Source organism: Mus musculus, chromosome 17 (genome assembly GCF_000001635.26).
Source record: "Mus musculus strain C57BL/6J chromosome 17, GRCm38.p6 C57BL/6J".
Classification (NCBI taxonomy): Eukaryota; Metazoa; Chordata; class Mammalia; order Rodentia; family Muridae; genus Mus; species Mus musculus.
The window spans coordinates 80,302,893-80,325,110 of record NC_000083.6 but is presented as its reverse complement, the minus strand read 5'-3'; the positions used below and the strand labels follow the sequence as shown (position 1 = coordinate 80,325,110).

At 43.7% G+C, this 22,218-nt stretch overlaps 1 protein-coding gene across 25 annotated transcripts in view; it reads right to left on the bottom strand.

The window, feature by feature from the left end:
- Window positions 1–18,188, bottom strand: part of Arhgef33 (Rho guanine nucleotide exchange factor (GEF) 33) — a 126,575-nt gene extending 108,387 nt beyond the window's left edge. For 14 of the 25 annotated variants that reach the window (XM_030249880.1, XM_006524516.4, XM_006524518.4 and 11 more), the window contains exons 1-2: window positions 17,595–18,184; window positions 11,942–12,013 (exon numbers count right to left, since the gene is read on the bottom strand). The gene's annotated coding sequence lies outside the window, so the exon portion shown is untranslated. Of the gene's footprint in view, window positions 1–11,941; window positions 12,014–17,594 lie in introns of all 25 variants that reach the window. The other 11 variants (XM_006524525.4, XM_030249883.1, XM_030249881.1 and 8 more) reach the window with 7 other exon arrangements.
- Between the last annotated feature and the right edge of the window lie 4,030 nt (window positions 18,189–22,218).

Below are 22,218 nucleotides of genomic sequence, written 5' to 3'. Positions count from 1 at the left end.
GACTTGTATATAATCTCCTGCAAGTAAGATGTAATATGTAAACCACTGAGGTCGTTTTAGGATTCTGATATTAAATCTACTCTAAGATGATGAATTCTCACGTATCTTAAATAAAATACCATAAACAACGGATAGTACTGTGACAAATATAATTTGCTCTAGAATATCTTTATAAGTCTGTTCATATAACTCTGTAATCAACATAATAAAAGGAAGCAAGAAGTATAATGTGACCCCTGGAAGTCACCTAATGAGAGAAAACAAATCTCACAGTGTGTAAGTACACGGGGTTTAAACAACGCTGTCATGAGGGCTGAAGAGATGGGTTAGCACTGGCTGGCTGCTTTCAGAGGACCCAGGTTCAATTCCCAGCACCCACGTGGTAGCTCAAGTCACATGTAACTCGAGGCCCAGGTAATCTGACTCCTTTCCTGGCTTCTGTGGGCGTCAGGCGCAGAGTGAGTTACATAGACATGCATGCAGGCAAAGCACTCATACATGGGAATTTTCTAAATGCATAAATGAAGGCATCTCAAAGATAATGTGTTTTTTACGCCTATGTCAAAACTGAATCACCAAATATATAGCTAGCTTTGACTACACATCGGGCTCCTCAGGTGAGAGCACTCAACCTCCTCCCCGCTCCAACCACACTCCCCAAAGGGCCTCAGGTGCTCTCAAAAAAAAAAAAATCTGAGAAAGCAATGTGAATTTTCACCCAGCAGACTATGAGAAACATGGTATTTACTACAGATGCCATTCAAAATAATGATTAGAAGAGTCATTCAGGGGTCAAGTGCGGGTCCTGGGTTTGTTTCCCAATACCAAAACTTAGTGGATAGACTGGCGAGGAAAACAAAACTATTTTATTCTATCAGCAGCGCAAAGTTCCCCTAAGAGAAAGCCTGCACCCAGCAACGGGCTTGAAGAACCAAGAGTCAGCAGGACTCCTAGACAACTCTCACTTTCCAAACCAACTCTGGTTCCCCACCACAGCCCTGGTGTGTCCAGAGCCAGCGGGAATCTAGAGAAAGCACTCAGAGCGGACCATTCCTTAGCTCAGGAGCACAGATCTTCCTTATATCAGAATGTGAACGGCCATTGGTCCTCCGAGCTACTCCATTGCCACGTTATTATCTTGCTTACTTGGGATTGGGTAATTTGGCTGAGTTGATGTGTCAAGACCTGGCAGGAAGAGAAGCGTGACGGCCTGCTCTCTCACGGCCAGTGCCTGCTCTGAGGTGAATGAGTACATGTTTAAGCCTCGTGTGAGATAACACAACTCATCAAAACTCAGGCCCTTCTTCCGGGGGCCCCTCTGTCTCTTGTTGTTGCTTGGTATACCTGAGTGTGTCAGAGTGGCTTTTGATAGCCTGGGTATTTCCTGAGCTGTGGTTCTGGCAGGAAGGTTCTGTGGCTCTTTCTACCCTGACTAGATTTTTTTCTGTCTCTGTCTCTCAAACATGTTGCCCAGCTGGACTCAGCTAAGGAGAAGCCTCTCAGGGGCTCTCAGTGAGAGGGAAAGCTCATGCCTTTCCTTCCAGCCCATGGGAGATCTCTGTGAGTTCAAGGCCAACCTGATCTATATAGTACGTTCCAGACCAGCCAGGGCTACATAGTGGGACTCTGTTACAAACAAACAAACCATCAATTTAAATAAAAAACAAAGTGACATCGCACCTGGTAAGGCCACCTGCAAGTGAAGAAGAACAACTAAAGACCCTTAGAGATATTCAGAGGGACAGTCCTGGCCTCCAGAGAAAGTTTCCTCCAGCCAGGAAAAGCCTGTTTGCAGAGACAGGGGTGGAGATCAATTGGGGGAAACTAAGTAGTCAGTCAGTCGTCCTGGGGAATTACCCCATCTGCTGAAGCAGAGAAATTTCAGGTCTCGCAAGTCCCAAATGAGGTGGCTGAGTCCATGCACTTTGTAAAATAGCTCATCAGCCACCAGGGCCTATTCTAGGTGAGAGGGGAAAGCAGGTTATTGCTGCCTCTCCTGGGAGAAGGTTTTTCATCATTCCGATAAAACGGCATCCAATTTGGATCTGCCTTTGGCACTTTGGGGGCTGCTAGGAAAACAGTAAAATGCAGTCTTCAGAGTGATTGTACCTTCCCACCATTGCCCAAGTGAGCAGACTCCAGAAGCTGGGAATCAGAGACAAAGTTTGGAAAATCTCTAACTTCAGAAACACATGGGTCATAGTCAGTGTACCCTGAGGGCCAGTGATACCCTGTGGCCACTAATACTGTTACCTCATCCCTCAGAGTCCTCATCTACAAGTCATGTGCAGCTCACCTAAAGACCTCAGTCCTTACAGGTCCCTGCCTGAACCCCCAGCCTCAGGCAACTCAAGTCCTGCTCACCCCCAAAGGGCAGCTATCCCCCATGGCCTCCAGGAAGTGGATGGTGCAGATTTTTGTTTGTTTTGTGAAGCCGGATCTCTAGTAGCCCAAGCTTTCTGTGCGGTGGAGGATGGCACTGGGCTGAACCGGTGATCCCCCTGCCTCTGCTTCCTAAGTGCTGGGATTATAGGAGTACACCTCCACCTTTCTTTTTATGCAGTGCCGGGGTTAAGTGCACGCTTGACAAGCCCGCTACCAGCTCTACCCTAACCCTGCCTCGTGGTTAACTGTCACCTCTCCTTACTAACTCATCATTCTTAGAACCCAGTGGCACAGACTTAAATATAAAACAGTCCTTATCTTAGACAGGCTCAGCTAACCTTGGCTAAGCTCCAACTTGTTACATAGCCATGGAACTTCTGCTCTTCCTGCCTCCACCTCCTGAGTGCTGAGATTATCCACGCCTCACCAAGCTTACATTTTCTTAATCAATGACCAGTGTGTATTTTCTTCATTACTTTTATTATTTTATATTTTCATCTTATTTCATGTATGATTTCCCCTGCCCCAGACTAAGACCAACTGAATCCAACCTATTCTTTTTTAGAGAATGGGTAAGACTTGACACATTGGTACAAGTCACAATGGTAAACTTGACCTATAAGGAATACTCCTGGCTAAGCCTCCTGAGTACTAAGAATACAGGCATGCACTCCACACCAGACTATAGTCAAATGCATACCTATCTTACAGTTAGTTGGCTGTTTTCGGAACAAAGAGAAGAGGACAGCCCTTCTATCAAGAGTCCAGAACAAGAACAGACAAACTCTATCAAGTTGTCCTCTGACCCCCACGTATGTGTCTTCTGTACTCCTTGCCCCATACAAATAAGTAATGACTGTAATGACCAAAGGCAAAGGGGGCCCAGAACTGAACCAGGTGTGACAGTGCAGCCTTGGGAGGCTGAGGCATGGTGAAAAGTTCCAGGCCACCCTAGGTTACATAGTGAGACCTTTTCTCAAGTAACGCTGTAATACGTGGCAGCTAGATTATGTTCAAATTCCTCAGTGTCTTGTTTTAATTTCCTGATTTGGAACAAGTTAGGACACAAATTAGTAAACAATAGGACAGCGGGCACTGTAGCACACACCTGTTGGCTCACCTAAGTCCGGGAATTCAAGGCCAGCCTGGGAAACATGAGAGAGACCCTGACTCTAGAAGTGAGTAAAGTGCTCCACCCTCTCCCTCCTCACTGAAGTACATATTTCTTGTCTCTCAGAAAGTTGGAAAGAAATCCCACTCAAAGGCCCTATAACTCTAAAACGCTGAGGCTCATTCAGCAGGGCTTCTCCAAGCATTGCTCAGTGGCATGGGGTACCACACCAAAGAGTCTCTTCCTGGCCCATGCACCCCCATTAGTCCTCTCTCTGTCTCTGTCTCTGTGTGTGTGTGTGTCCCTCTCTCTGTCTCTTTATCTTTCACTGTCTCTTCCCTCTCCCCCTTCCTCTCCCCCCTCTCTCCCCCCTCCCTCTCCCTCTCCCTCTCCCCCTCCCTCTCCCCCTCCCCCTCCCCCTCCCCCTCTTCCTCTTCCTCTCCGTTCCCCCATTCTCCCCTCCCTCATTGACACTGTAATCCAAGCTGGTTATGCTAAGCAGCTCATAGTTGTTCTTTTCTAGGTCTTCTTGTTTTGGTTTGGTTTTAGTTGTTTGATTTTAGCATTCAGGTAAAAGTAGGAGAAACTGATTTGTTTGTTTATTTGTTTTCTCCTCCTCCTCCTCCTCCTCCTTTTCTGGTAACTGAATAGCCTAGGTATATTTAACTTTCTCTTGCTGTTCTGTGGTCACTCACATTCACCCTCTTGGCATTAGGTTGATCATCTTTAGCCTATCTGCCTTTGGCTTTTACAGCTCTGACCCCAGCACTGCCACTGAGCCCAGGCCCAGAGTCTCCATCTCACCCTTACCAGCCTGACCCCAGCGCTGCCACTGAGCCCAGGCTTGGAGTCTCCATCTCACCCTCACCAGCCTTACAATCCACCAGTCGCGAGCCGTAGCCTCAGTTTGTCCACCACCCACACTCTGACTTCCTCTCTCCTTTTCCTATTACCTGGACTCTCCTCCTCAGCCTTCTCCAGCTCTCACTTTGCCAGACTCTAAAGGAGGAGCCGATCCTTCCTTTGTAGAAACAGCAGAGAACAATGCAGTGGAAGCCATGATTTTGTGCCTTTGTCCCATGTCACAACCTCACTTTCTAAGCTATCATAAACTTGAATGAAGTCTGTTTTCCCTTCTACTGCCCACAGCTCCCATTCTGTGTCCTTACACAGACTAGAAGCTCAGTAAAAATACATTGACAATGGAGCTGCCCAAGCAGTCAACAGTATTTATCACTCATCTCTCCAAGTTAATTGCTAACAATGAGTTCAATTTCCCATTATCTGAAAATCTGGCAATCAGCAACGATGGGTGTAGAAGCTAAGGAAAAAGAATTGGCAAGATTATAACAATAGGACAGAGTTTTTAAATATTGTCTGGGCCTCAAAGATTATTTTCAGAGTTGTATACTCATTAAATAGGGTGTCATGCAGTGGCTCAGCTCTTAAGTATATACAGAAACTCCCAGTGTTTTAATTCAAAAGTCATCTTTTTCTTCCTTCATTCTCTTTTGGAATGTACGCTAGAAACCTCTCCAAGCTTGTTCATTTCCTTCTAACAGCGGATGACTCTCTTGCCCCCCCGGTGTCTACTGTTTATCTGCTTGGGGATCCATGCTTCGGGCCTGCTCCTGGTCTCCAGAACAAATTCTAAATAGTGAATAAGCCAAAAGTTTCCTGGTAAACTAAGCTCACAAAACCAAATCACTTCAGCCATTTGAAAGCCAGCCGTTATCCTCCATCCTTGCTTCATATGGCTTGGCTTAGGATCTTCCTGGCTTGCTATACAGAGATGGATCTATTTATAAACTCGATGTGATGTTCACATGAAGAAGATTCCTACTTTCTAAAATCAGTTTTAATAGTATTTTACTTTTTCAGCATGGTCTCCTGTAGATCAGGCTACCCTTGAACTCATTGGGTAGGTCCAGGATGACCTAACTCGTGCCTTTCCTTCCCATGTCACCCATGCTGGGATTGTAGGCATGGGCCACCACGTCTGCCCTTTTGAAACCTATTAAGTGTATGGTAACTCCTAATCATAAAAAAAATAAATAAACACATGGGTGCAACACACTTAGAAAATCATTGCTGTGTTAAGAATATTTGTATTCGTAGAAACAGAGGCGCCTGCTCTTTGATAACTCAGGAGCATAAAGGGTGAGGAAAGATGAATTCAAGCCCTTCTTTACCCCCATTAAAGCTCATTTCCTCTGTCTTGACAACTTTAGAAACTAAAAGATCTTAAAAGATCTATAGTTTCTGTTTAAAGGTCACTTTAACTGAAATAGGTCCTGTTTGTTTCTTTATTCCATCTCCTATGGCATTTAGTATCAAGTGTGGACAGTAAGTACCAATTTCTTGCTGATCACCTTGGCTCCCCAGAGTTCCACCTCAGGAGGGCTTCAACACTTTGCTTACTCTGCATTCTGCAAGATCTCAGTCAGGGTCTAGCACATATTCTGAAGAAATGGGTAATGAATGAACGAACTCATAAAGATCAGCTCAACTTTTTAAAAAAGTTTTCAATGACTTCACCAAATATTAATGTCCTACTTTGAAAAGAAAAGGAAAAAAAAAAAGATTGCTACAGAGTGCCATTTTTTTTTCTCCAGATATAGCTATTAAAAGATCTACTGTCCCCTCTTAGTCTCACTGAAGAGGAAGAAGCTGAAGTTTCAAGTATGAAGATCTGGATTAAAATCCCAGGCCCTCCATCCTGTCCCTGTGCTTGGCTCAGGCGCAGTATTCACCTGAATAGCGGAAACTGTTTAACCTCCCCAAGCCTGACTGGCTTAGGCTCTGGCTAAGTCTCCAGCAGAGGTGTTCACTGTGCTTCACGATTTCGCCTAGAACAATGAATGCTGGAAGGTCAGCTCCTGCCTGAGGTCAACAGAGATAAAGGAGACACTGAAGGCCGCTGTGTTCTCCTGAGGAGCTAGGCACTAGGCCTTACAGGTTAAAGGCCACACATTATACTCCTATGGTCCGAAGCACCAAGCTTAGGAAAGGCCTTCCAGTTGTTGGTTACTACTGTAAGAGCAAAAGTGGGGCGGGTCAATGTCAGTGCAGTTGACACCGGAGAGGAAACCCAACATCCAGGCGCTTGGTGACCACTGGCCTATACAAGATGAGGGCTGGCTTGGCTGCCAGTCAGAGGTACTGATCAGTCCGTGAAGGAGGCTGGGGTGGGAGAAATCAAGGATTGGAAGGGGAGTTTAGTATGATTTGGGGGTGTACTAGATACATGCTTGAAAAAAAACAGGTAGACACCAAAAGACTTGTAAAACTGAGTCTGGTTTCCTTAGGGACTTAGGTTGTGTGGCATGGTATATAGCCAGTGCTGGACCACAGTTGCTCCTACGCAGAAAGCTGAACACTGCCATTGGAAGAGTGGTAGGAGGTCCTTTCTTGACCTTGGGTAGTGTGATCCAGCTCTGTCTCAGCCTCTTAATTATAGGTACCACATAGCTTAATTATAGGTACAATATAGCTACCACAGAGTTTAAGTTTTTAATGTTTACTTATTTACTTTTAATCTTTGACAATTTCATACATGTCTAAATAGATTTTTTATTATATTCACCCTCTTACACTCTCTTACTCTTTTAAAGTTTTTTGTTTGTTTGTTTGTTTTGTTTTGTTTTGTTTTGTTTTGTTTTTTCGAGACAGGGTTTCTCTGTATAGCCCTAGCTGTCCCGGAACTCACTCTGTAGATCAGGCTGGCCTCGAACTCAGAAATCTGCCTGCCTCTGCCTCCCGAGTACTGGGATTAAAGGTGTGCGGCACCACGCCCGACTTTTTTATAAATATTTTTTAAAAGTTTTTAATTGGTCAATTAGAATTGTTTCATATTGGCATATGCTTTTAGGTACAGTGTAATGTTATCATACTTGAATATAATGTGGATTGGTTACTCAAGCTAATTAACATATTCACTGTCTCATATATTTATCATTGTTTATGGAAGGAACATTTGAAATTAATCCTTAACAATTTAGAGATAAATAGTATGTTATTTACTGTGGTCACTTTGCTTTGCAATAGGTCTTTGTAAAAAAAAAAAAAATCAAAATAAAACAAACCATCTGGTCTTCCTGTCAGAAACCTGCACACTTTGACCAACGTCCCCCAGTGGAGCTCCTTACCACCCACCCCTAGGCTCAGCCAACACCACTGTCCTCTGTGAGCTTGACCTTTCAGATCCCAGTTGTAAGAGAGATCATGCAGTAATGCTTGTCTGAATCTTTCTCATTTCACAGAGCTCAACATCGTATTATCCTAGGGTGCTGGGTTTGAAGCCTGAGGATAGAGCATCTCCTTCAATTTTAAGACATTTCTAATTACCATCTACTATAGATGCTTTGGTATTTGTTGTGTGTGTGAGCACAGATGGACAGATACATGCGTGGACATGTGTGTGACATGTGTGTGACACGTGTGTGCATGTGGCTGTGGTGGTCAAAAGTTGACACCTTCTTCAGCTGCTTTCCACTTTACATTCTGAAACAGACTTTTCACTGACTCTCAAGCTCACTGGTTGCTGGCAGTGTCTGGCCAGTGAGCCCCAGGGACGCTCCTGTCTCCATTCCCCAGCACTGGGATCACAGGTGACCACCACCGGGTCTGGGTTCTTACATGTTATCTGTGGATCCAAATTCACATGCTCACACTTGTACAGCAAGCACTCTACCCTCTGAGCCATGTCTCTAACCTGAAATGTTCAGACATTTTGAAATTTGCTTGTGTTTTGAAGATAAATATATTTATGTCATTCATTCATATTCCAGTCACAGGGAGAGCCTCTCAATGGATATTCATTTTTATGTTTAATAATTTCTTTCCCTAAAGAAAGCCACAGAGTTTTATTTGTTCATATAAATGGCAAAGAGACTTGTTCTGTTTATTTCATAATTAATGGGTTGGAAAGAGAAAACTGTGGGAGGAGGGGAGTAGAATCAATGGCTTTTCACCTAAATTGTAATTTTGTTTTTAAAAAAATTCACTTTTTAAATATATAGACTGGAAGTGTTGCACAGAACGACTATTTGCTAAAGACCAATGCTCCTGTGTATTTAAAAATATAAACACCAAGAATGGTGGTACACATCTGTAAACCCAGTACTCAGGAGGCTGAGGCAGGAGAGTCAGGAGTTCAAGGTCAGCCTAGACAACTTGAAACTGTGTCTTAAACAAAAACACAACAAAAAAGGGAAGAAAAGATATATGACATGTACATATTAATATGTACACTATATACAAGTTTAGTTTTTGAAGCCTTTATGGCACCTAAGAAAAATGTAAATTAATAATAACAATTTATTATTTATCTAGCAAAGTGTCCTTGGAACTTTATGAAGCCACCAGCAAGAAGTAGAGGGCGAGACCAATATTAGAGGTTTAGTTAGGTATGTGAGCACAGGCAAACAGTAATGAACCAGGTAGGCCATTGTATGTAAACCTTGCTTTACAAAGGAAGTTACAAAAAGAATTATACAAGGAGCACAGCTCATGCTGAACTGGGGAGGACTTACGCCACTGTACTCATTCTTGCTGGCTGCAAATGACTCATCTAGAGCTGCAGGACACAGAAGGAGGGAGAGGAGCAGACTCAGGGGTGAGCCAGCCACCTTCAAGGGCTGACTTCAACCTGATCATGTATGCGCTCCTGAAGCCCACTTGATTTGGACAATGTTTCTTTTATGTAACAGGTTATTTAGCCAGTCATCCCAGCCTGAGTTAATGCAATTTATCTTCTTTTAACTTTTATTATTTTCTTCTTGTGTAGTTCTGGGGATTGGATCCAGGACCTTGTACATGCTAGATAAGCCCTCTACCATGGAGATACGGCCTCAACCCTGGCATCCTTTGGGATTAAGGTCATCTCTGGGTACACATATTTGAGGCTGGTTTTAGATATCTAAGTCCCTGTCTCAAAAACCCAAAGCCAGGGCCAGAGAGGCCCTCAAGTCTCATGAGGGACTCGTGGAAGGAGAAAACTGACATCCACCAAGTTGCCGTCTGACCTCACATACACCTTGGTCCACACACCAAAATCTTAATTCTTAAAAGATGAGAGGTGTCATGGATCCATGTCCTCCCTGGTCTCTGGGTTCTGTGAATGCTACCCAACCCTCCACCTCACTGGGTTCTACCCTGGAACTGGGCTAGCTCTGGAACTTCTAGAGTCCCTCTCTCCCGGATTTCACGACCTGTCCCACTAGAGCTGGCTCTACTTTTGCTGTTGTTCTTTCTGTTTGGTTTGGTTTGGTTTGTTATGTCGTTAGGGTCGCATGAAGCTCAGGCTGGCTTTGAACTCCTGGGCCTCTGCCTCCACTCCCCAGATGCTACAATTACAGACAGGCACCACCATACCTGGAAAATGCCACTTTTCTAGGTTGCCATAACATCTGTCCACGTTCCTATGATGATACTTATATAATTAAATGTTTCACGTTTAGATGAGGACTTCAGATAAATGAGGGTGCCCACAAATCTCCTGAATTATAGGCAAAATTTTAAGTAGATTCATTTCTTCTGGGGAAAGGATTGAGAGCTCACATCAGTCTATCAAAGGAGTTCAAAATTATTCCCTCAAAAATAACCAAGGTGCCACCGCGTTAGAGAGCACACAAGTCCCTGGAAAACACAGTGAGTCCCATTCCTGAGAGTTTCTGTCTGAAGATGACCCCTGTTTGCTGAATGAGAAAGGTTTGAATGCTTATTATTTATTCTAGTATAAATATATCACAAATCCACCTCTTCTACTCATGGTTTTCTTTTTCCTCAATCTCATGGTGACCCCTCTGCCTTAGCTTTCTGAGTGCTGTGATTGCAAGCATGCGCTTCCACCACACTGCATAAAGCAAAGACAGGCAAGGACTTAGAGCAAAGCCCTGAGTCTTACAGGATGGGCGAGAGGTGGGAAGGCCTCTCAAGCCTTATTTACTCCTCTGCTTCCTTACGTCTGTCTGTCTGCTTCTCAGAATGTCTTTGCTTCTACGGTTGTTAACTTATGGGTGGCACACATGCCACTGCACACATGTGAAGGTCAGAGGACAAGTTATGAGAGTTGGTTCCCGCTCTACCACATGGGTCGTGGAGGTTGGACTCAGGACATCAACCTCGGTAGCAAATGCTCCCCACCAGCTGCCTTACTGACACAAGTCTGAGGTAATGATGAGCACTTGATAGGTTTTAACTTTTCAAATGAGCTTCTAAACTGTGATTTTATAACTATCTCAAATTACTTTATTATTTTATATGTATGAGTGTTTTATCTGTATGTATGTTGTCCACCATGTGTGTGCAGTGCCCACAAAGGCCAGGAAAAGGTGTCAGATCTCCCGGAACTAGAGTTGCAGATGGTTGGAAGCTGTTGTGTGGATTCTGGGAATCACAGCTGGGTCCTCTGGAGAAGCAGCTCTTAACTGCTGAGCCATCCATCTTTCCCTTTAAAGACAGGTTCTCACGCTACATAGCTCAGGCTGATCTAGAATTCACTAAGTAGTCCAGGCTGGCCTTGAACTCTCAGCAGTCTCCTGAGTGTTCTGAGTGCTGCTGGGCTTACTCACTGGTGGGACATTTTCCTAAGTATGGCAGACATCTTTCAAACCTTAGCTCTTTGATTAATTTAGTTTTGTGATCCCGGGGAGGTAAGTAGTCTTTGGATTAGGCACACAGGTCGGTCAGTACGTGCTGAGCAAGCCCAAGACCCGGGTTCAGATACCCAGCACCACTCCCAAAGCCATCTGTCACTCCAGCACTAAGAAGGGATGGAGACAGGCGGGTCTTGGGAGCCCGCTGGCCAGCCAGCCTAACTGAAACTGGGAGCACCAGGCTCAGTGAGAGTCCCTGTCTCAAAAACTAAGGTGGGAGTGACAGGGAAGAGGTCTGAGGTTGGCTTCTGGCCTTACACATACACACTGGCAAATGCAACTGCACATGCGTGTGCTTCGCACACGCGCACCCCACAGCTCACACACAAAATGAAAATTCAAAATACAAATTCACTAACCTTGGTAAGCCCGTTTCCTCAACTGTAAATGGACACTGCACAAGCTGTCTAGTCTAGTCCATATGGTTATGATGTGACAAAGCCAGAATAAACAGGGACTCAGCATATTAGTTCAGTGTTATCTTTCCAGAGAACTTTTTTGTAATCCCCCAATTATCCCAAATAGAGCTCAACAGTTTATTGATTAAAACAGTTCACTCCTCGTCAATATTGTCAGTTAGCATTCACACATATAGTAAGATTCTGAAGTAACATGGTTGTTTATAGAGTGACTATTATTTCTGGCTTCTACCTACGGAAATTCTTATTTGGTTGACAGTTGTTCAGAGGCTTACAAAACTCTCCCACTCCATTTTCTGTAGCATGCTTCTATTTCCAGAAGGATCACTGCTCCCACTAGAAACAAGGTCTGTGTGGTTTTCACTCACCTCGCGCCCCGTCTCCAGCAGGAGACATCACATCAGGTTTTGGAAGTCTTCTTTCTGATTACTCTAGAGGGTCTATAAAAGACAAAATGCTGTTGGCAATGACAACTACCTTACATTCTATACCATCTTTTCCACATATAATTGTGTAATGTTATCAGATTGTATTTTTATTTCCCTGTTAAAATTCTCTAATTGTTCCAACCCATGCTGAGAAAAAAAAAATCGAGTGCTTGTGTCCCTTCCCTTAAGAGTATTTCCCTTTGGGGTGACTGTAAAATGAACTCCTGTGCACAGGACTCTAGCTAGACTACTCCAGCATGACTTAGCTTTGCTCCGTCAGGAGTTCAGAGCAGTTGATATGACTGTACAGTTCAGGGTTGCTTTCTCAGTATTCCACACCGAAGAAAGCATTCCCATACTAAAGTCTCTAGAAGCTGTCTCAAGGGACAAGTAAATGGGTTTTTAAGAAGTTTTTCCATAGAGGGCTAATTGAGAAACACTCTGTGATGTGTGTGCTTTGGCTAGCAAGTGGCAGGTCCAAGCCAGCTGCTGATTTTTAAAGCTTTTGTCCTTTGAAGCTCTGGGACAAGTTAGCTGCTCACTCCACCCACATGAAAGTAGTCAGCAGGCTAGCACACTCACCTGGCCTGAGGCTTAGGGCCATGCAGGCTCGAAGGAGGGAGAAGAACAGGACAGGGACACCATGACTCAGTCACCTTTCTCATTTTGTCACGTCCCGTCCTTCAATCTCAGTGGATCTGTGTTCACGGCCGGCTCGGCTTGCCCTTTTTCATTTTCCTTTAACCTTGCGATACTTTTTTCTTAAGATATTGGCTTCCTACATGATGCTGCACTTTATTCTAGAGGCATAAAAGTGGCAATGCCAAGCCTGATATTGCATCCATCACACAGCTAGTTGCCACCCAGAACTGATCCATCTTTGCCCAACCTCTTGTTACCTTAATAACCTCATTGAATGATCCTATTCCCCATTTGCCCTCATAAGGTTAGCTGTAGCCTTGAGTCAAGGTTTTTATGCACGGGGATAAAAGAAATAGTGTGGCTTCCTGTTAAAAGAGAAAACACCCCTTTTCTTCCCACTCTCCTGCCTGCTAGTTGAATACCAATGTGGAGTGCAGCCCTGATCATCTTTTTGAACTAAAAGGCACGGGGCCAAGAATAAGCAACACAAAGGAACCCGAGTCTCGCATCAGAGTAACTAATCCAACAGCTCTGGAACGCGTGACTCACCATTTTTGCTTGCTTATGTTTTTAGGAATACGAGAAAGAAGTGTCTTGTTTAAAGCCCTATTATCTTGATTTTCCCCATCGCAGACAAATGGCCCCACTCTTACTGTACGATAGCCCCTAGGGAATGATGTAGAAACAAGAACTGTTTTAATTCTGGAACACACCCTTGGAGACTGTACTTTCTACTTACTGATGATAAATGGCTCACTCTTTAGTACTCTCTCTGGTGTCCCTCCTGTCCCCTCCAGTACCCTCCTGTCCCCTCCAGCCCCCTCCTGTCCTCTCCAGCCCCTCCTGGCCCCTCCAGCCCCTCCTGTCCTCTCTAACCCCCTCTAGCCCCTTCAGCCCCCTGCTGTACTTTCCTGTCCCCTCCTGTCCCCTCCAGCCCCTCCAGCCCCCTCCAGCCTCCCCTTTTTTCTTCTCCCTGCCCATTGCTCATAGTTTACCATTTGAGCTCTCCAGCTAGGAACTTCAGCCACTCTTTGAGGAAGAAAGAAAGCTTGGCTAAAATTAGGATTTCTGATTCTTTGTGGATTATAGGGAAGCAGTATTTATTTAACCCATGTAATGTAAAAGGCATGTGCTTGGTGGTGAGGGATGCTTTTTAAAATGATGCTCTTGCTGCAAGGAGCCTGCAGTCTAACGGCGAAAAATGAGCCACACAAATAACCCGGACCCACAGTGCAGTGTGAAAAGTGGAGTGAGTTCAGAGGACAAAGGGTGAGCCCCGGCTTCACGGAGTCAGGCTTTGAGCTGAGCTTTGCAGGAAATGGTAAAACACTAGCTCACAACAGAACACAGGTGGAGGTGGACGAGGATCCTAGGGAGCCTGTAAGTAGAGGGTGAGTCTGGACTGACAGACTGGGGACAGATGGACAGACATGAACACCTTTGGAGGCTGGCACGCACTGAAGAGAGTAGTCGCTGAGGCTTTCAAGCACAGAAGCAACAGGTCAGGCTTTGGGTAGGTAATGACTTAAATTCTATCCAGAAAAGCCAGCTGCAGAGAGGCCAGGGAGGGAGGCCCCTTTAATAACTCAGTGAAAGATAACCATGGCCTGGATTTTAAAAGCCACTCTTAGGAAAGGAGGACACAGATGGAAGTGGCTGCCAACGGTTCCTACATGAGCCGAATGCCTTGCTTGGCTTAAGAAAATGAATTGGACTCACAGATTCAGAGGTAGAAAATATAACCGAAACAGATTTTACAAAATTAAACTGACTGGAACTGAGAAACTAAAACTTGTTGACCATTCTGTAATAATGAACTTGTTGTGTGCACAATATTAATAGAACCTTAACTCTATTTTTGCCAGATGTCATTTAGAAATGCATTGGCTATGCTAAGAGATAGGAAAGGTAGCCACAAACAATCTTCATAGAGACAAGCATTGCTGGGTGTGGTGATGCACACTTATAATCCTGACTCTCAGGAGGCTGAGATAAGAAGATCTGTACAAATTAGAGACCAGCCTGGGCTACACAGGGAGTTCAAGTCCAGGGTGGGATACATAGAAAAGCCTTCCTTACTTTCCCCCAGTGCAAGAAAGAAACAGTTAGGGCTGGGGTCATAGCTAAATGATAAAATGTTTACTGAGTATGTGCAGTGCCCTGGGTTATCCTCCAGCACTGGAAAAGGGATTGGTAGAGGGGTTCCAAGAAATATGGCCATCAGTTAAATAGTGGCAGGGTATTTTACACTGCACAGTTCTCTCTCTCTCTCTCTCTCTCTCTCTCTCTCTCTCTCTCTCTCTCTCTCTCTCTCTCTCATCAACGTGTAGCCCAGGCTGGCCTTAAACATATGCTCACCCTGCCTTAGTTCCCCCAGTGTTCTGATTACAAGGATGCATCACCAAGCTGGTTTAAGGTCCTTCCACATCTCACAAGTTATCTCTATATACATCTTTACAGACCATCTTTAATCATCCCACATTCCATAAGAAGTTAGAGGGAGGAGACTCTTTAGAGAGTATGAAAATTTTGTAATATTTGTTTCTTTGTTGCTCATTAAAACCATGCCAGGATAGCCTGAGGCAACGTGGAAAGGGCTTGGCATTAAGTAGGACCCAAAGACAAATCCAAGACAGGTATCCCCTCATCTCAGGAAAAGTCCTAGAGATGTCTTCAGATGAACAAACTCAAGCATCTGACAGCAGCCACCCTTTACATGTCTGACTATTCTAGGAAGATCACGCCTTCATCAACAAGGCAGGAACCAGCGAGACCCAACTCTCTGAGCTATGGAGCAGAACAAAGTCCTGTATAATCCTAAGCAGGGTACACTCTGTTTAGCTCATTTTATTTGGGGCATTAAGCCTCAGAAACAAAATGATGTTCCTTTTCATCAGTGGCTCCTGGAGCTTTCTCCAGAGGCACGAGTGATTAATCAAGTCCCAGGGGCCTGACAGTAGCAGTGAGAGACGCAGCAGTGAGAGATGTGTTCGGTTAAACTGGACTCCTGTCTTAAGCAAATTGGTTGGCTGCGGAAAAGGGTCTAAAAGAGAACGAAATGGTAATGTGGCCCTACCCCTGAGAATAGAATCATTCTCTTAATGATTTTTACATTTTATAGAACTCCGGAAACTAAGAAAACTGTTAGACAAATTAATTATACTCTTGTCCTAAATTCAAAACCAACTGTTCTTTTAAAAGAGCCACGGTGCCCTGTATCTGTAATTCCAAAACTTGGGGAAGGTGGAGCAGAAAGATCAGAAGTTCAAGGTTCTGACTGTCTATACAGCTTGAGGTCGGCCTGGAATACAAGAGACCTTGTCTCAAGAACTGACTAAATACCCCGTGTTCTTCATCTCGGGCGTGGACTATCTATAAACCTGAAATTACTTTCCAAAGATCCTTGAAGCCCAGTTTTGCTCCCCCAAAAGGTGAGAATTCCTGTTTGTAAGGAAGCGGCAGAGGAGGTAAGCAGGAGGGCTCCCTGGCGTTGCCTGGGGCAACTGGTGGCTGCGGTGATGTACAGACTCCAGGCAAGGGAACAGGAGAGAACAAGGAGGACCTGAGAGGTCTTTCACCTCTCACTCAAAGAAACCAAGCAGATGCATGTGAAGTCTTCACTCGGGACTTCTTTGTTAATACTTAGCTTGAAACAATTTCATTTCTATTTGTATTAAAAGTTAATAACAGGGCTGGTGAGTTAAGAGGTCAGTGATTAAGAGCACTAGCTGCTCTTCCAGAGGACCCAGGTTCAATTCCCAGTACCCACATGGCAGCTCACAGCTGCCTGTTAAGTCCAAGATCCAACACCCTCACATAGACATACACGCAGGCAAAACACCATTGTGCATAAAAGAAAAACAAATCGTCTATTTAAGCTAATGTCAGGGGCTGGGGGTAGAGCTCACTGGTAAGAGTGTTTACCCAGCATGCATAACACCCTGAGTATAATCCCCAGCAAAATTGTATATGAAAAAATTAATAACAGTATGATGTTTCTTTCAAAAGTCCTTCACACAGGCTTAGCACGGTCTCTCCAGACTCATGGTCATCAACAAAAAATGTGAATACTAACTAGAGTTAGTGGAAACTGTTTTGGAATTAGAGTGCCAAAACCCTTTCCCACAAATTTCTGATCATTTCCGTGGAATCCTTTCCAAGTAACCTTCAGTGAGGCATCAGTATTCTGCATGACATAGCTTGTATTGAAAGGAGCTACTTGAAGAAGGAAAGAGGACAAAGATAAGTCTCTACATACAGACAGAGCTGTCTCAGCATCTAAAGTGCATATAACTGTAGTACTAATTGTCATGGACTCAAACACTTTCGAAAAAGAATAGTAAGCTTTTGAGCGAAATCTGATCTGTTTTGTTTTTTCATCAGACCCCAAGGCCCCAAGAACTGTTTGAAAATACTTCACAAATAAATACCTCTGTGTAGTGAACTCATCTGTATACAGGCTCAGTCAGTACAACTGTTACTGTCCATAGAACTCTGAGCTCTGACCAAACTCCTCTACCCTTGTTCTTAGTCAGAGAGGCATAAATAAACTAACCGTCCCCACCCCTGATCTTTTTCATGCTTTCATTATCCTTAGTCCCAAAGAAGCATGCTTGTAAAGAAAAGAATTTTCTCATTCTTTCCCTAAAACTGTTCTTAAAGTTAACCCAGCTTCAAATAAATATGTAAATGTGCAGAACCACTTTAGTCCCCAGACATTTCATGAGCTAACAGCCTGCAAAGGTAGATTCAAACATAAACGCTAACCAGGAAAATGAATGAGTTTTATAAATTGTAGCTCCTGAAGTAAAGGTTACTTATTGGAATGTCTGCCTTAAATCAATGTTACTCTGTTTTGAACTTGGATTAGTACACCATAGATAAAGATGGGTAGCTTTGCTCTCTTATAAAATTAGTTCCCCTTTCCCTGGTTCTCAGGGCATGTACTTACCCCATGGTGCCTGCTGTGGTTAGCGCATCCCCAGTCCAAGGCTTATCTGGATTCTGAAGTAACTTAAAGATTACAGAAAGAAGCTGTGGAGAGGATTGCCTTCCCTTGATAGGAGACTGTCATATGCTAACAGGCTTTTAAATGAGGGAGACTGGTGTCTCTTCTAATTACATAAGCTCCAGGTCAGCTAATCAAGTGAGTGGAGCTGAGTCTGCTTCCAAGGGTGAGAGGAGGCACACACCACTTCAGGGGGAGGACTTCAGCACCTTCGAGAAACGCAAGACTCACAGCCTAAGAAGTTACTAGTGCCAGACAAAGTTACATATTTAGAAAGTTAAACCTATTTTGATGCCATAAATACACTGAAGAAAACTACAAGGAGAGCTTAGGTATGTGATTTTCTATGGAGTATTCCCCAGATGTTCTGGATCGACATTGTATGCCCTGGCTCCTGACAGCATCTGCTCACCTCATTCTAACTTATCATGCAGTTAGCTCCTAATGAATGGCAGTACAATAACAATACTATTGAATTTAAATGAATACTGGCTAACGCTAAGCAACACACCCAAAATGTCTAGTTATTATTATTATCATTATTATTATTATTTGGAGGGGTTGAGACATAATTTCTTTGACCACTATAGTCTTTTGAAATTAACAACAAAGCTATTACAAAAAATAAAACACCATTTTTAATACTTCAAAAGATATTTTAACCCAAATCTATATTAGCACAGTAAAGAATAAAAAATGTCATTATGACAATGACATTAAGAAACACATTTATAATATTTTAAATGAAATATGACACACGGTACTCAATTCAACACTTTATTTTTTCATTTTGGTCAGTTTTGGAATAGAGTTTTAGCAAGAAAAAAATCATATCTTTAATGCAATTTTAAAACTATAGATGATACCTACTACTTTGGTAATTTTTCCATTCAAATCTTATTTCATTTTTTAATTGTACATATTTATGGGTACAGTATAATAATTCAGCAGTGGAGTTTGACATTTTTTTGTTTGGTTTGGTTTGGTTTTTCGAGACAGGGTTTCTCTGTGTAGCCCTGGCTGTCCTGGAACTCACTTTGTAGACTAGGCTGGCCTAGAACTCAGAAATCTGCCTGCCTCTGCCTCCCGAGTGCTGGGACTAAAGGCGTGCACCACAACGCCCGGCTGGAGTTTGACACTTTAAAATATTACTTTATCTGGGAAAGAAGCTTTCTATGGGCCTGGGAATGTAGCTTAAGATTTCTGAGCACAGACTATATGATGACTACAGATTTACATTTGAGAAATTGAGATATAATTCATATATAGTCCATAAAACTGTTCCTTTGAATTGAATTATTCAGTATACCTTAACATATTTACAAGATGATTTTATTATTTAGGAATGTCATGCATGTCTATGTATGTTGCTCAAATCCACCCCCACAACCCCTCCCCACCACAGCTTTCCCCTCCTGACTGCATGTGCTCTTTTAACCCCCCCCCCCCCAGAATGTGCAGGAGTGTAGGACCCTCTGCTGGAGGATAAGCAGCCTCTCAGGGGCTGCATCCCTGAAGAAAAGACTGCTCCGTCCCAGCAACCATCATCTGCTGACAGCATCTCTCTTGGGGGTGGATCTCATGAGCCCCTCCTCAGTCCAGGCTGGGATTTTTGGCTGGCTTTCTTTTTTTTCTCCTCCTCCTCCTCTTCCTCCTCCTCCTCCTCCTCCTCCTCCTTCTGTTCTTTCTTCTTTCCTCTTTTTTCCTCTTTCCTCTTCTCTTTCTTCTCCTCTTCTTCCTCTTCCTCCTCCTCTTTTTCTTCTTCTTCTTTTTTTTTTTTTAGACAGGTATTCATGTAGATAAGTCTGGCCAAAAATGACCCTGAACAACTGATTCTCCTACCTCTCCCTCTAAAATGTTGGGATTAAAGACATGGGCTGCCTGACCGGGCTTTTCCAGGACTATGCAGGCATCACCACCATCTAGCTCGTCAGCCCTTCCATCACGCCTGCTTTTGCTTTGTAATTTCTTAAAACTTGGGGCTGGAGAGATTGATCAGTGGTTAGAGCACTGACTCCTCTTCCAAACGACCCTAGTTCAATTTCCAGGATCCACATGGCAACTCATAGATGTCTGTAACTTCAGGATCTGACACCTTCACACAGACATACATGCAGGCAAAACACCAGCGCACACTTAATTAGTTAATGTAATTAAAAATATTTTAAATGTATGGCTTAAGACTTTCACATGCATACACTATGTGTTGTGGCGTATCCACCCCAGCCCAGCCCATTTCCCACTCCCCCACTCCCCTCAGCTTTATGGAAAAAAAAAAAAAAAAACCAACTTACTGAATCCAGTCAGTGCTGCATGTGGATCTTTAAAAATGTGATTTCTGGGGATGCAATTTAGTCCTCATTCTTGTGTGCCAAACACTTTTCCAACTGGGCTATTTCCCAAGCCCTGGATGGCCTCAAATTCACAGAGATCCACCTGTCTCTATCTCCTGGGTGCTGGGATTAAAGGCATGTGCCATCACTGCCTCGCTTCAGATGAACTATGTTTAAGAAAAGATACTTGTTTATTTAATGTTGTGTGTGTACATGAGTGTTTGTGTGCATGTGTGTGTGTGTGTGTGTGTGTGCAGGTCATCACAGAGACCAAAAGAGGAGTCAAATGCCTCTTAGTGGAAGTCATAGGCATTTGTGAGCCCCTTAATGTGGGATCTGAACTCTAGCCCTCAGCACGAGCATCAAGTGCTCTTTTCTGCTGAGCTGACTCTCAGTCCAGATCAAGTTTTTGAAATGTGGCTGTTGCGTAGGTTGTTCCACAGATCGCCTATCCACTCTGCTGCTTGCTTTGTTATGCAGAGGTTCTAGGTTAATATCTGCTTCTTATCTGTTCTCATGTTGCTTGCCTGTGAGGTTGGGTGTCATACCAAACCAAGACCATATACCACATGAGATATACCCGTAAGATACTTCAACATACAAAAGATGTGTCAACACACGAAAATGAGCCAGTGTGTGATACACCATATGAACAGAATAAAGGACTTAAAACCAACATACTCAGGGCCAGAGAGATGGCTCAGCCCTCAAGAGTGATTCCTGATCTTGCAAAAGACCCAATTTTGGTTCCCAGCACCCACACTGGGCAGCTCAAAACTGTCTGTAACTTTGGCTCCAGAGGACTCTAAAAAATTCTTCTGGCCTCCAGGAGTATCTCCCCAACCTCTCCTCCCTGATAAAATTAAATGCATATATTTTAAAATCACATAATTGCCCTTGTGTGGTATCACAGGCCTTTAATCCCAGTACTCGGGGGATAAAGGCAGATGGATCTTTGTGAGTTTGAGGTCTATAAAGCAGCAAGGGCTACACAGAGAAACCCTATCTTGAAAAAAACAAACAAACAAACAAACAAACAACAAAAAAAGTTAATCGGAAAAATTCATAAGGAACAATAAATAATTTGAGATTTAAAATATATATAAAAAACCCAACAAGCTAGGAGTGACAATGCCCACCTGTAATTCCAGAACTCAGCAGATGGAGACAAAAGAACTGTGAGTTTGAAGGCAGCCTGGGCTGTGTAAGTTCCAGGCCAGCCTAAACCATAGAGTGAGTGCCTGTCTCACAAAGACAAAAATGGAAAGAGAGAAGGGGAAACAGGAGCTCCCTCAGCTGATCCTATGCCACAGCACTCCAAACCCAAGAGGGCAGAGATGCCTGTGAGCACAAGTAAGACCACCAATTCTGCTCAAAGGAACCTGCCCAGAATCCTCAGGGCAGAGAAACTGAGGAGCCTGGAGAAGGATCCCTCCGGTTCCCATCTGTGCCTGGAGCTGACCCTGTGCCACAGTCCTCCAGACCCAAATTCCTCCCGGAGAGAACTGGTCTCCCAGGAGTACTGACACACAGGCTTGCAGGAGGGACAAGCCACAGTCAGAGACAGCATGACCAGCTAACACCAGAGATGACCACCTGGTGAGAGGCAAGGGCAAGAACATAAGCAACAGAAACCAAGGCTACTTGGCATCATCAAAACACAGTTCTCCCACCACAGTGAGCCCTGGATACCCCAACACACTGGAAAAACAAGACATCAATCACATCTCATGATGATGATAGAGAACTTTAAGAAGGACATAAATAACTCCCATAAAGAAATGCAGGAGAACACAGCTAAACAGCTTAGAAGCCCTTAAAGAGGAAACACAAAAATCCCTTAAAGAACTACAGGAAAACACAATGAAACAGGTGAAGGAATGAAACAAAACCATCTAGGAACTAAAAATGGAAATAGAAACAATAAAGAAATCACAAAGGGAGACAGCCCTGGTGATAGAAAACCTAGAAGAGAGATCAGGAGTCATAGATGCAAGCATTACCAACAGAATACAAGAGATGGAAGAGAGAATCTCAGGTGCAGAAGATACCATAGAACATACTGACACAACAGTCAAAGAAAATGCAAAATGCAAAAAGCTCCTAACCCCAAACATTCAGGAAATCCAGGACACAATGAGAAGACCAAACCTAAGGATAACAGGTATAGAAGAGTGTGAAGATTCCCTACTTAAAGCGCCAACAAAATTATAGAAGAAAACTTCCCCAACCTA